The sequence below is a fragment of the Cygnus atratus genome, chromosome 6, assembly GCF_013377495.2.
Source record: "Cygnus atratus isolate AKBS03 ecotype Queensland, Australia chromosome 6, CAtr_DNAZoo_HiC_assembly, whole genome shotgun sequence".
Taxonomy (NCBI): Eukaryota; Metazoa; Chordata; class Aves; order Anseriformes; family Anatidae; genus Cygnus; species Cygnus atratus.
The window spans coordinates 6,474,675-6,487,623 of NC_066367.1; positions in this window are offsets into that span (position 1 = coordinate 6,474,675).

Consider the following 12,949-nt stretch of genomic DNA (forward strand, 5'->3'; position numbering starts at 1 on the left):
GGTGCCTGGGCGCACAGTTGCACCGCCCCCGTTGCCGCCATTGCCGCCCGCCCGGCCCCACCCGGCCGCGCTGAGGGAATGTGGGCGCCTCCCCCGGCCAAAGATTACCTCGCTGCATGGGAAGCAAGAAAAATGTACCATGAACGGTTAAATGGGAAATACGGGAATGAAATCATGGGCTAGTAACCAAAGAGTAATCAAAATCAGCCTCTTATATGAAGAGCCAAATGAAGAAGGCAACAGGAGGCTTTCTTCCCTTCTGTTTGTTCCTAAGCCACTTAATGCCCATGTGTTTCTGTACTCTATATTAGTGTTAAACGGTACATATAGTATATACGTGACATATAACGCTAAATATAGTTATAAACAACAGTAAATATAGTGTTATGTGTGACATTTTGATTCATGAAGTTACATGGTATTGCCGTTAACTTAGATTGTGCCCAAAATTCACCTCAGTTGTTGTTTTTTTTAAAATCCTCCTTGTCAGTTAATTGGATAAAGTTGCATAAATTACTACAGTACATCCCCTCTGATGTTAAAATATCCATAAATATCCTTGTGCTGACAGGATATGACTGGAAAGATCGTTCTGATAGTTTCCTAGTACGGAACCAAGTACAGGCAATTTAGTTCCACGTAAGGAGGTCTACAAATACCTAGTCAACTCAAGAAGTATAAAGTAGTGTTAGGAGCTGCAACAGCATAAGTTATTTCTAGGGACTACAGAGGCAATCTTATCACAGGAATTAGACGTAAAATTAAGTTCATCTGAGAAAAGCAGAATGCTATGGTGTCGGGAAAAGCAATAGTGAAAACTGAGAGAGAAAACTAAGGAAAAGAGTTAGGATGGGGACAGGAAGGCAGAGAAGAGACCAAGGTAACAAAGGTGCCAAACAGAAGGCTCCAGGACTAAACATAGCTTTCAGCAATCATTTTCTACAACTAAATTTACATTCAAAATACAAGCAGCAGGTTTTATAATGTTCTGCACAATAGCTCTGTATTCTGTAGTCTCTCTGAAAGTGGTCTGTGGCTTATAGTAGTTACGTTCAAACAGTGAGATAGAAGATCATTCATTTTTTATCAAAGTCTACTGAATAATTTTGATGAAATAGATCAGCTGTAAGCAATGGGGGGCTGTGGGTTAGGCCAGGAATTACACAGTAGTTCATAGCTATACTTAGGTTGCATTGGCTTGGTACAGCTGCCCTTGAGAAATGGTGAAAGGCCAACAACTGTGGGGTATCCCACAAAAATGCAGAGAGCCTCTTATGTCAGGAATTTTGGCAAGGCCTCAGCAAAATCTCCTTGCAGTCTAAACTCAGGAGCCTGCCACTGGAGTAGCAGGGCTCTAGGATGTGCCTTATAATTGACTTCTGCACCATACAAGTATGGGGCACATTGTGTAAGAGTCTGCAAGACAAAACTGTGACAGAACTGTAAGATGTTTATGATTAAAACTTAATAATACATTTGTATATTGTTCCTTGGTATCTGAGGAAGAGTCTGCAATATGTGTGGGCACAGAAAAGGAGCTGATTCCAAAGTATCTCACTCCAAAGTATCTCACTCTCATTCACAACTGTTGTTCCCCAGGGGTTGTTGTAGGGGCCCTTCCTCTTTAACATATTTATTGATAATTTGGATGAGGGAATTGAGTGCACCCTCAGTAAATTTGCAGATGACACAAAGCTGGGTGGAAGTGTCTATCTGCCGGAGGGTAGGAAGGCTCTGCAGAGGGACCTGGACAGGTTGGCTCAATGGGCAGATGCCAAGGGGATGAGGTTCAATGTGGCTAAGTGCCAGGTCCTGCACATTGGTCACAACAACCCCATGCAACCCTACAGACTTGGGGCGGAGTGGCTGGAAAGCTGTGAACAGGAAAAGAATCTGGGTCAATGCTCACCTGAACATGAGCCAGCAGTGTGCCCAGGTGGCCAAGAAGGCCAATGACATCCTGGTTTGTATCAGGAATAGTGTAACCAGCAGGGCAAGAGAGGTGATCATCCCCCCTGTACTCTGCTCTGGTGAGGCCACACCTTGAGTACTGTGTTCAGTTTTGAGCCCCTCAGTACAAGAAGGACATCGAGGCCCTGGAGCATGTCCAGAGAAGGGCTATGAAGCTGGTGAAGGGCCTGGAACACAAGTCCTGAGATGAGCAGCTGAGGGAACTTGGGTTGTTTAGTCTGGAGAAGAGAGGCTCAGGGGAGACCTTATTGCTCTCTACCACCACCTGAAAGGAAGTTGTGGGGAGCTGGGGGTCAGCCTCTTCTCGCAGATAAGTAGTGATAGGACTGGAGGGAATGGCCTCAAGTTGCACCAGGGGAGGTTTAGGTTGGAAATTAGGAGATGTTTCTTCTCAGAAAGATCTCTCAGGCCTTGGAACGGGTTGTCCAGGGAGGTGGTGGCATCACTGTCCCTGGGGGTGTTCAAGGAAAGGTTTGGATGTGCTGCTTAGGGACGTGGTTTATTGGGTGACATTGGTAGTAGGGTGAGGATTGGACCAGATGATCCTGGAGGTCTTTTCCGACCTTAATGATTCTATGACTCCGTGATCTTCTGCCAGGAATGGTTGTCATTGCTATAACTACCTTAGCCACCAGGCGTCACTACTGGACATAAAATCTGCACTATTTTTATCTCTTTGAAAAGCAAATATTCAGCAGATATTTAATAAGGAACTCGTATATTAATTATTAGTGTGTCAATATTGTAAACATTAGATCGAGCCTGAATATTGACAAACAATTTTTTGTCATGCAGGCATTTACATGCTGCTGTCAAGTTGTTCATGCTCTACATTGCAAGATGAAAAAAAAAGATGATTGTGAGATTCGAGTTTAAAACTGGGATCTCAGTCCATTCTTTTCTTGCATGCTTTTCTGAAGATAGAAGAGTTCTCTAAAGATATGTCAGGAGTTGGATACTGTCTCTACTTAACTGGCTGAATGCATTTATGGTATTGCTGAATCTTCAGTTTTTGAATAAACTACCTACCAATGCATATGCAGTAGAGTTTGAAGTTGTCTTTAAGTTCACGGTTCTTCTGTTTTCTGTCAAGAAATTCAACAGAACCTGTTCTAGTAGTTATCAACTGTTACAGAAAACAGCTTTTACACATTCAGAAAGCCCATATGACAATATGTATCATCTCTCTGTTGTATTCATTTCCTTCCACTATTCATTTTGGCCTAGATACTGCTCTTACTCATCCATGCAAAAGAGCCAACTTCTATCTGAAATGATAATCAGAGATTCCAGATAGCTGACTTTGAGAAACCAGTCTTGTACTCTAAAGAATGTGTACGTTAAGAGAGTTGAACTTGATTGCAAAATGCACCAAAATTTGAACATAGATTGCTTATATCAATAACTTAAGTGAAGCAGAGAATTAAACCATAACTAGTATGCTAGTTATTTTAAACTGAGGTAACCAGATGACTTTGATGACTGTTGTAAGAGAAATGAGACCCCCCCAAAAATATATATATATATGTATATATATATATATATACACATATATAGTTAGTTAGTTAGTTAGTTAGCTCATATCTAACTAATAATACAAGCTTCTGTTGCACTCTGGAACTTTAATAGCAAAAAATAAATGAGAAGTTGAAAATAACTGTGTGTACCAGTTGGTCACAGGGTGACTGTGAATCATGACTGTACTGTGGTGATGAGAAAGGCAAGCATGACCGTAGAATGCATCAAGATATAATTGAAGTAGAGAGGGGGAAATGATAATGCTATTGCATGAAGTTCTGTAAGCCTGTTCTGAAATGCATTGTGCTGCTTGGGGATGACCATATTTTAAAAGGATTTATGAAACAAGCACACAGAATAGCTTAAATTGCTCTGTATGTGTTGGACACTTGACAAAGCACTCAGTGGTACAATGACCTCTTGGGACAGGCAGCTCATGTCCATACTAACCCGAGCAGGAATAGCCCCCTGGCATAGTAGGTATTTCCCCACCATTTGTGCCACTGCACACACCAGCACTTCTAGCAATGACTTCCCAGCTTCATATACTCCAGAATGGTGTGCCTCACACAGTGCAGAGGCCCTAATCTGGTGCAGAGTCTCAGTTTCAGCTTTGCAAAGTTGTCAGGTCATGATGCCTACTCTTGCTGCCCTTCATATCACTGAAGAAAGTAGCAGTTCGGAGTAACAAGGTCAGGATTGTTCACACCCAAAGCAGAAGGACAAGATGACACATGGGAGGATGTCTAGAGCATGACGGATGAAATGCTTTTTTTCCTTCTAGAAAAAAAAGAGGAAAAAAATCACATTTCCCTTTGGAGTTGTTTGTTTTGGTACAAGTCTGCATCCCATACCATATCCCTCATGTAGAGAGGTTTTAACTGAGAGACAACTGCTCATTCGTTCTCCTCCATTCGTTTCCTTTCTTAAGACTTCTCATGACTAGAGGTGGATCTACATGAAAAAGGCATGAGGCAAAGCAGACATGAAAAGAATTTTCTGGAAGAAAACTGGGGTACCAGCAAAGCGTCAGTGATGTCATTTAAGAATGACCTGTCCCCATTTCACTAAGGCAGGTAATGACAGGACAAGGGGGAATGGTTTTAAACTAAAAAAGGGTAGATTTAGATTAGATATTAGGAAGAAATTCTTCACTCGGAGGGTGGTGAGGCCATGGCACAGGCTGCTCAAGAGAAACTTTGGATGCCCCATCCCTGGAGGTGTTCAAGGCCAGGCTGGACGAGGCCCTGGGCAACCTGATGTAGTGGATGGTGTCCCTGATCATGGCAGGGGGGTTGGAACTGGGTGATCTTTAAGGTCCTTTCCAACCCAAGCCATTCTATGATTCTGGGATTCTGGGATAGTGGGTGGGGTGGGAGATGGTTTTTTTTGTTTTGTTTTGTTTTGGGTTGGGTTGGGTTGGGTTGGTTAGTTGGTTGGTTTTGTTTGTTTGTTTTTTCCCCTAGGAACATAGGAAGAAGGGGTAAGGGCAGGGGTGGGTTGGTAAGTATATGGCATTTAAATATTGCCATAGTAGTTGATCTAAGGAGGGAAAGTTATGGGTAGCCAAACTGTGCTGAAGGCTCTGTACAGAAATTTAGCAGAAGTTACCAGGGCATTCCTGCATGTTACCTACTGCTGCAGTTACACATACTGTGACCTGCTTGTCAGTGAGTTAAGCTTCGGTGTAAGTTGTTTGTTTCCAGATATCTGGCTGCCTGTTTGTAATGCATTAGAAGCACTAGATGCCATTGGCCAAACAATGCCCAGTTGCCTGTGTTTGGGAATGGGGTGAGACAAGAAGTAGTGGGAGCCTTCTTGAAACTTCTTTGTGCTTTGGTTCTGCATATCTGTGGTGCTCATTTACTGCTACAGAGGGTTTCCCACTGTAGGGGGTAGTATGTATCTGAAGCACACAATAAGTATATCCCCTTTTCTTATACCCCTTAACATACAAATCAAAACTTCTGTTAAAGCTATGCTTCTGGAGTAGGCTATGTCATTCTTGACCAGCTTTACTTACATATCTTTTTTTTTTTTTTAGGTGAAAACAGAGGATGGATATTGGTCAATCTCGGAAAGACAGCCGACTCCTCAAGTCTTTGAGCTGTTTGTAGCCCAGGATGCCAAATTGGTGATCTGACTCCGAAAATGCACAAATGAAAGCCCAGTTCATACTGCAGAAAACTGCAGACAACCAGAGGCCTTAGTTCCTAATAATCTTGGCAGATCTGTTGACCTGCTCCAAACACTACCTTATGTCTATGGACTGGAGGTAGGCAGTTTATACTATTTATTCAGGCAGTATTGTTTGCTGGTTCCTATAAAGCTAGCCTGAACCAATGGTGTTCCCAGTTGGATATCTTCTCATATTGCTGCAGGGAAATTCCCCCAGAAGCAAAGCCATGCCCATAACCAGGCATGGCCCTACAAACACTTATCAAGGCATTCCTCTCTGCTCTCACCACACTTTGTGAGCAATCCATGCAAATGAGCAGGCTGATTCACTGATCTAAAGATGTGTATTTTTATAATGTGTCAGAAATTGTGCTGAATAATGAGCACTGAGGAACAGGGTAGACTCCAGATCTGAAGAGTTTAAGCCATATCCCTGGGGACGTGTTGGTGTGAGGAAGCTCTGGCACAACTAATTTCTGTATAAAATAAGTAGAATCTGAATTCCATTCCCATTTGCACTCAAGTTTCTCTTTTGCAGAAGCCCTTCATCTTGCTTCAGTGCAGTCACTTATGAGCTAAGATATACAAAGAAATATATAAAGATACACGGGCTGTGTGAACTCATTAGTAATGACACATAGTTAATCAGGGGAAGGGGCAGTCTGTTAGTTAGCAGGGAAAGGGGAGACTACAAAAACATGACTTATTTTAACAGAAATGTCCACATACAAAATGCTTTCCACCCATACTCCCTGCTCTGCAAATGAGTGATGGCTAACTATACAGTTAGCACAGACTGTCAGTCACTAGGGCAGTTGTTCTCCACTGTTTGTGTTACTGTATTTTAAGAATGCTTTCACTTAAGAAACAGTGACTTTAGAAAAGATAACTTTGCAGAAGGGCCTGAAAAGAACATGTAGGGTTCAGGACTTTCACAAAAAGAAGAGAAAAAATGAGCTTTTCAGGAGAAATAATGTTAACATTGGTGAACTTCTGCAATGTTTTCAAGTCCTTTGAAAACAATATCATAGTTTTCCTTCTCCAGTCAAAAAAATAAAATTATAGATATATATATATATAATTTTTCAATAGCTGATCATTAGACCATTCGCAATTTGTTGTTCTACCAGAACACTCAAAAGAGCAACCTCAAGTTCTAGCAGCCTGCTTCTGCATAAAAGCAATTAATCTTTCTCCTAACCTTGTTTCTGTACAGTTTTATTTCAGTGGTCGTTCAAAGACACAAGAGTTACTTAAGAACAAAAGTTCTCAAAACTTTCTCTTGCAGCAAAGGCCAAGCCTACAGCCTGGAAAATTGAAGTTAAAAAAGATCAAATCAGAGTTAATTTCACAACCGTCGTAGCATCTTATGTGTAGGTTTTGCTTACGTGTAGTTCCACAGGCATAATAAAATATTCAGATTTGTACAAGGATGCATTACAAGTTTTTCTAGCTTCAGAGCTCAAGAGGGAAATCATTATAGCTTCTAGTTGTATTTGATGCCAAGATGAAAACCCAAATGCAGTAAGAGAATTATTTTGTAGATTAGCTTAGTCAGACATGGAAGTAGGACCTGTTCTTACTGTTCACTGTGAAGGTATGTCTTCTGTAAGTGGGGGTTAAGGTGAGATGGAACATGCATGAGCATAGCATCTCACTTCCTGCTAAAAAAAATAAAATCAGAGAACATGTTTTCTCAGCATACCCTTTTCTTGTCGTAACATACTGCTAATATTGCATTGCGCTTGTATGTTCATGTGTGGGAAGAAGTTCCCTGCAGGCAGGGAAGGAAAACAAAGCTATCTGTGCCCTATCTCATTCTACATCTACAGCTTGATCTAGCCAGAGCAGAGCTTCCTAATAACTTCGGTCCCACTAACAAGGAGAAATCTGATTTGTCTTTCCCTCTCAAAATACAAATATGTTGAGGCAGGAGTTGAGGCATTATTCCTTCAAATTCCTGCACACAAATTAAGCTCAGTGAGCCTTTACAACAGAATTGCAAAAGTTTGCATGGGTTCCGAAAGTGATGGACGCATTCAGATAAGAGCAGATCAACAGCTATTACATGCAAGATGATGTCTCTGGCTCACAAAGTCCCAGAGCCATAAATTGCTGGGAATCTGCGAGTATATTCTGCAGAAGCACAGATAATGCACTTTGTTCTCATACTTCCTCAGGGCTCCATTCTTTAGCCACAGGTAAGATACAGGGTACTGAGGATGGATGGACTTACTTTGGATCTGAGGAAGTTCACATGTTCCAATCTTTTTCCTTGTCAACTGAATAATAAAAATGAATATGATTAACATTACAAAGCTTAAAATTTTCATAAATTCATGTAATATTTTAATTACATAAACCCCCTGACCCCAGAGATTATGTATCTGTGAACTGTAAGGGAATAGAAATCACAGATGACGGAGTAAAGCCCTTCTAGTCAATAATGTTTATGGGATAAAAAAATATCATAACTAAGTTTGTAACATGGTATTACTTGTGTCAGCAAAGAAAGTGATGCTGCTGGGATTTATTTTCATTGTGGGGACTGAGATAGATGTATCTATCAATATTTTGGTGATAGCTGAAACTATTTGAAAACCATGGCTTCAAAGAAGCTAAAAGAAGTGATAACATAAAGGAAAGACACTTCTAGAAAAAGAAGCTAGATCCTGGAATACACACATGCACACACAATCTGAAAAAAAATCATTTTTGCTATACTGCACTGTCAAAGAATGACCCAGATTGACCTAAGAGGTCTCATACAGTGTATTTAATATTTCCCTTTTATTCTTTAATAAGCAGACAGGTTGAAAGGTTCCTTTTTATTTTATTTTATTTTAACTGCCTTCTCTTTTTCTTTTCAGAAAAGAAAAAGTACAGAATCATTCTGTTTCAGTTCAAAAGTTACTCCTAACTTTATCTTATTTAATCATGACTGAAAGTAACCAAAGGCTTCCATTCTGTTTGCTCATTGAAAAAAAAAAAAAAAAGTCAATATTTTTTTGAAATTCTAGATGAGATAGCAATATTTTCTGATTTACTTCAGAAAAAAACATGTAAATCATTTAGACTTAGACTTATGGTAGAAAATTACAAATTTGGAATTCAATGGGGATACATTTAAATTAATTTACTACTTTGATAACATCTTAATTAGGAATAGTTCTTACCTTTGGGACTGTCTTGTCAGAGCAAGTCATGATGAGCTTTTCCCTTTCTTCCTGTTTCCCCCACATCTTTTAACCACATTTTCAAAATCACCAAAAGAATTACTGAATAACATTGTTCTTGAATGTGAAAGAAATCCATTCAGATTTGGTTGGCAGGACAAGCATCCTACCGAAAAGGCTGTTTAATATTTTAAGTACCAGTCACTGACTTTTTTTGTGAGTAGCATGTAGAGTTCTTGGCTTTGCCTTAATTTTGAAACTTCACAATTTTTCCAAAGATAGAATAGCTGTTTTCTGTCCAACCCTAAACAATGAGCTTCATTAATTCAAGCAGATGAAATCTCTGATGCTGGTGTGCTAATGACATCCCTTATTACTGAAACATAATTCAAAAAGTTGAACCTCAACAAGAAGCTATTTGTGATGTTAGCACTACCTATAAAAGGACAGGATTTTTATGGATTAGAAATAATACTTGTTTGTGAGTAGTACATGCTAGACCATTAACAGCTTTGTTATCAATGTCATGAAATATTGAAAAAAAAAAAAAGAAAAAAAAACAAAACAAAACAAAACTGGAAGATACATAGAGGTGAGTTATACCTGTAAGCCAAACTTTTTTTCAGTCATGTTTAAAGGTATTCAGGGGAACATATGTTTAAAAAAATAACTAAAAAAATTAAACAAAACCTGACAAATCCTGAAAATTTTATCACCAAAGGACAAATGTATGTGAAATATTCTAAATGCAGTAGAACTAATCTATCTAAGTAGATCCACTAGAAATAATCTGTATAGATCTTAATGATTTTAACACCTTTTATACTTCCTTGAAATTGTTTGTATTGTTTCACATTCTGCTTTATCACTCTTATTACATAAACTGAAAATAAAAAAAAATAAATAAAAATACACAAATTAGTTGTTTAAGTAACCTACACAACCAGATTCTTTGATATCTAGTCCTCTACTTCAGTGAAAGCAATCATGCAGTGTTTCCCTAGAGAACCAAAGCATTAGGAAATAAATACTTTTGAAGTACTTATGTTCCCTATAGTAAAGTTATCGTACCTGGTTTCCCCATAAGCAACACCTTCTGCATCTTATTTCAAGGAATTCAACAAACTATGCTGTTTGAACAGCAAATATTAAGATGCCAGTTCATCCCATCTGTGTTTCAAGTGATCTGAATTTGAAGTGACGATCATATCATTTTTATTGTAGCAATCTTAATAATCACTGAACTTTAGATCTGAGCTAAAATTATTTGAAGCATGAGCACTACTTAGTGTTCACAGCCTTATCCTGTCGAGCTGCCCTTCTCCACACATGTGGATTCACACTGCATACCAGAGATATACTTTTGTCATATCTATCACAGTATTGCTTCCACTTCTGTTTTGAGTTGTATATTTCTGCGTTGTGTGAAACAAGTGTTATGTTTTCTATACCCTCGAGTGATTCATATTTTTGTCAAATCAAGAAAACATTACAGACGGAGATGTAGAGGATAACTGTAGTAGTTTTTCAATTTTTTTTTCCCCAGTTTGATGCTAGCTCATGGGTGTGACAATTTGGGTGATGCTGGTGTCATCCCCCGCTAGCTTTCTTCTCTCCACACACTTTTTTTTTACTATAAAAATCCAACTACTGTTGGATTGCTCTGTTGTATGCAAACCTAAAACTTTTTAGCTTGATTTTTACTATAGTTGGTATTCAAGGTCCCCACTGGTCGGTAAACATGATTCCTAGCAACAGCAGGGGATAACCCTTCCTTCTTTGGCTGTTCCCTGACTAAAATTTCCCACCCCTAAATGTAGGGTAAGTTTAATGCATCAGGTTTTTTTCTCAATCTTTGGATAGACCATAAAAGCTATTGTATTTAAAGGTATATGTGCTATTCCCCAGCATTCTCTTGGGGGAAGGGGTGAGACAAAGAAACCCATAAGAGGTTATTTTTGTACAGTTATAACTGCAGCCACACATTAGTCCCTGGTGCTACCCCATTTGTCTAGGACACAGTCTGACGAAAGCAGGTCAGAGCACATGAGCTTCTATGTGCCTGCCAGAGAAGGTTCTGTAGGTAGAGCAAGATACTGGAAAAAGACTGTGGGGACAGCGGGAGCCCCAGAGTTTTTGTGTGCAGGACCACCTTGATGGGTCCTGTTTGACTAGCTGACAGCTGTATTCCAGCAGCAACCCATTACTTTCTGACCACATCCCAGTTTCAAAGGGGATGGAGATCACTCCTTGCAAATTGATCACTTGTGACTTATTCTAGCCAGTGACTGGTTAATGTAGGCTAACTCATCTTTATGGTAAAGATTTGCAGGCCCATTAGGCATTGTCTCTAATTGGTAGCTGCATGGACACCTCAGAGATTGCTGATGGTTCATCTTTACTTCTCAGCCTATAAGGAAACTGCAAATAAATCTGCTTTCTGCTCTAGGTAGACTCCTAATCCAGTGCCCTTTCTGATTTCAATACTTACCAGGGTGTATATAAACCTGGCGATGTAACCTCTGCCTAGAAACCTAACTTAAGGTCTACGCCCATGTCAGATTAGGGCTTTAATTTAGTTGGGTGACTCATTCTGACATGCTTCCTGGGCTTTATTTGATAGTCAGAGAGAAAATTCTTTAATCCATTTGTTCAATGGGTTCTGCAAGAGCCAACTGTAACCCTAGCTCTGAAAACATACAATTAGATCTAAGCTAGCACTTTGATCCTACCTTTGTTCTAAAGTGGCCAGTGCTTCATTCTGAAACAAGACAAATCCTAGCCCACCAAAACTTTCTAAGTTCGTTCTGTATAGCCATACTGGTAGCTCACAGATAACAACTTTCTTCCTGCTGTCACAGACTTCTGTAGGCACCAGGCTGACATTGATTTGCCAATTATGACTGGTGTATCAAGGACCTGGGACACGCTGAGAACGCTCTCTCTCAGACGTTGATAACAACCTGCTTCTCTACTGATTAAGGCTCATTGGCATAGTGTAGGACTAGATGTTCTGGAGTAGGCTCATTGTACTTGTCCTTCCAGTATGAGCAGAAGGGCTCATGCATTCTCAAACCAGCAGGTTTCTTCATTAGATAACAGCTGTTACAGTATTCTTCACCTGTTTCAAACCAGCTTTGCACACCTTTCGTGTCCTCCATATCCAATGTTTAAGTTATTTTCTTTAGAATTCAAAAACCTAGTATACCCTGAGCAACTGCTGTGTGACATATACCAGCTCAGCTACTAGGACTTACTGAGATGTGCACAAAACTGAGCAAGGAGCAGACAATGCTCAGGTGTTAATGACAGAATAAATTAAAATTATGTCCAAATACTTCTCAAGAGAAGAATTTTTTTTCATGGAAGATTGCAGACATGGTAGCTTCCTGACAGTTTAAATAATGAAAAAGGTTGAGACTCATCAAGGAAACTGCAGATTGAAATATAACGAATCTGTGTCAGCTTGATTTAGTGAGGATGATAGGTCTTTTGAATCTGTTGCCCCTCTGGACAAAAGCCTGTTCAATAGCATTTGTTCCATGCTATTTATTATTTTTACAGGTGATCTAACAAATGGTATAGACTTTGTATGGTAAAGTTTTCAGCCTGTTTGCCTTTTGGTGCAAGATTAACTCTGCAATAAATATTTGCTATTACTAACCAATAAATACTGTGACATAAACTAAATAATTGGGATTACACTGGTAATTTAAAAACTCTAGTCAGCCAGTTCAAATAACAGTTTGGCTTTGTTCTGATTTCTGTTTGAAAAGGAGATACTGAACAAAATGAGTCTGCGCAAGAATTGCTTCTCGAGTTCTGTTGGCCAAATTGGCAGTAGCCTTGCAGTGGACCGTGCTAGGTCACTTGCCATCAGCTCCTTATGGCTGCCATTTCACAGTGTTTATGGAGTCATTAACAGTCCCCAGGTCAGAAGTTTAACCAGGAATAAAGTGCAGACAGGTAAGGAAATATAGAGAGAAATATAAGTTGGAAGAGTAGCAAGGACCTAGGTGACAATCCTGTCTGCTCTGCAGTAATGAATTGCCCATTGCATATTTTAAAGTTGCAGTGCTAGAAAAGTATGCATACAATTTACATAC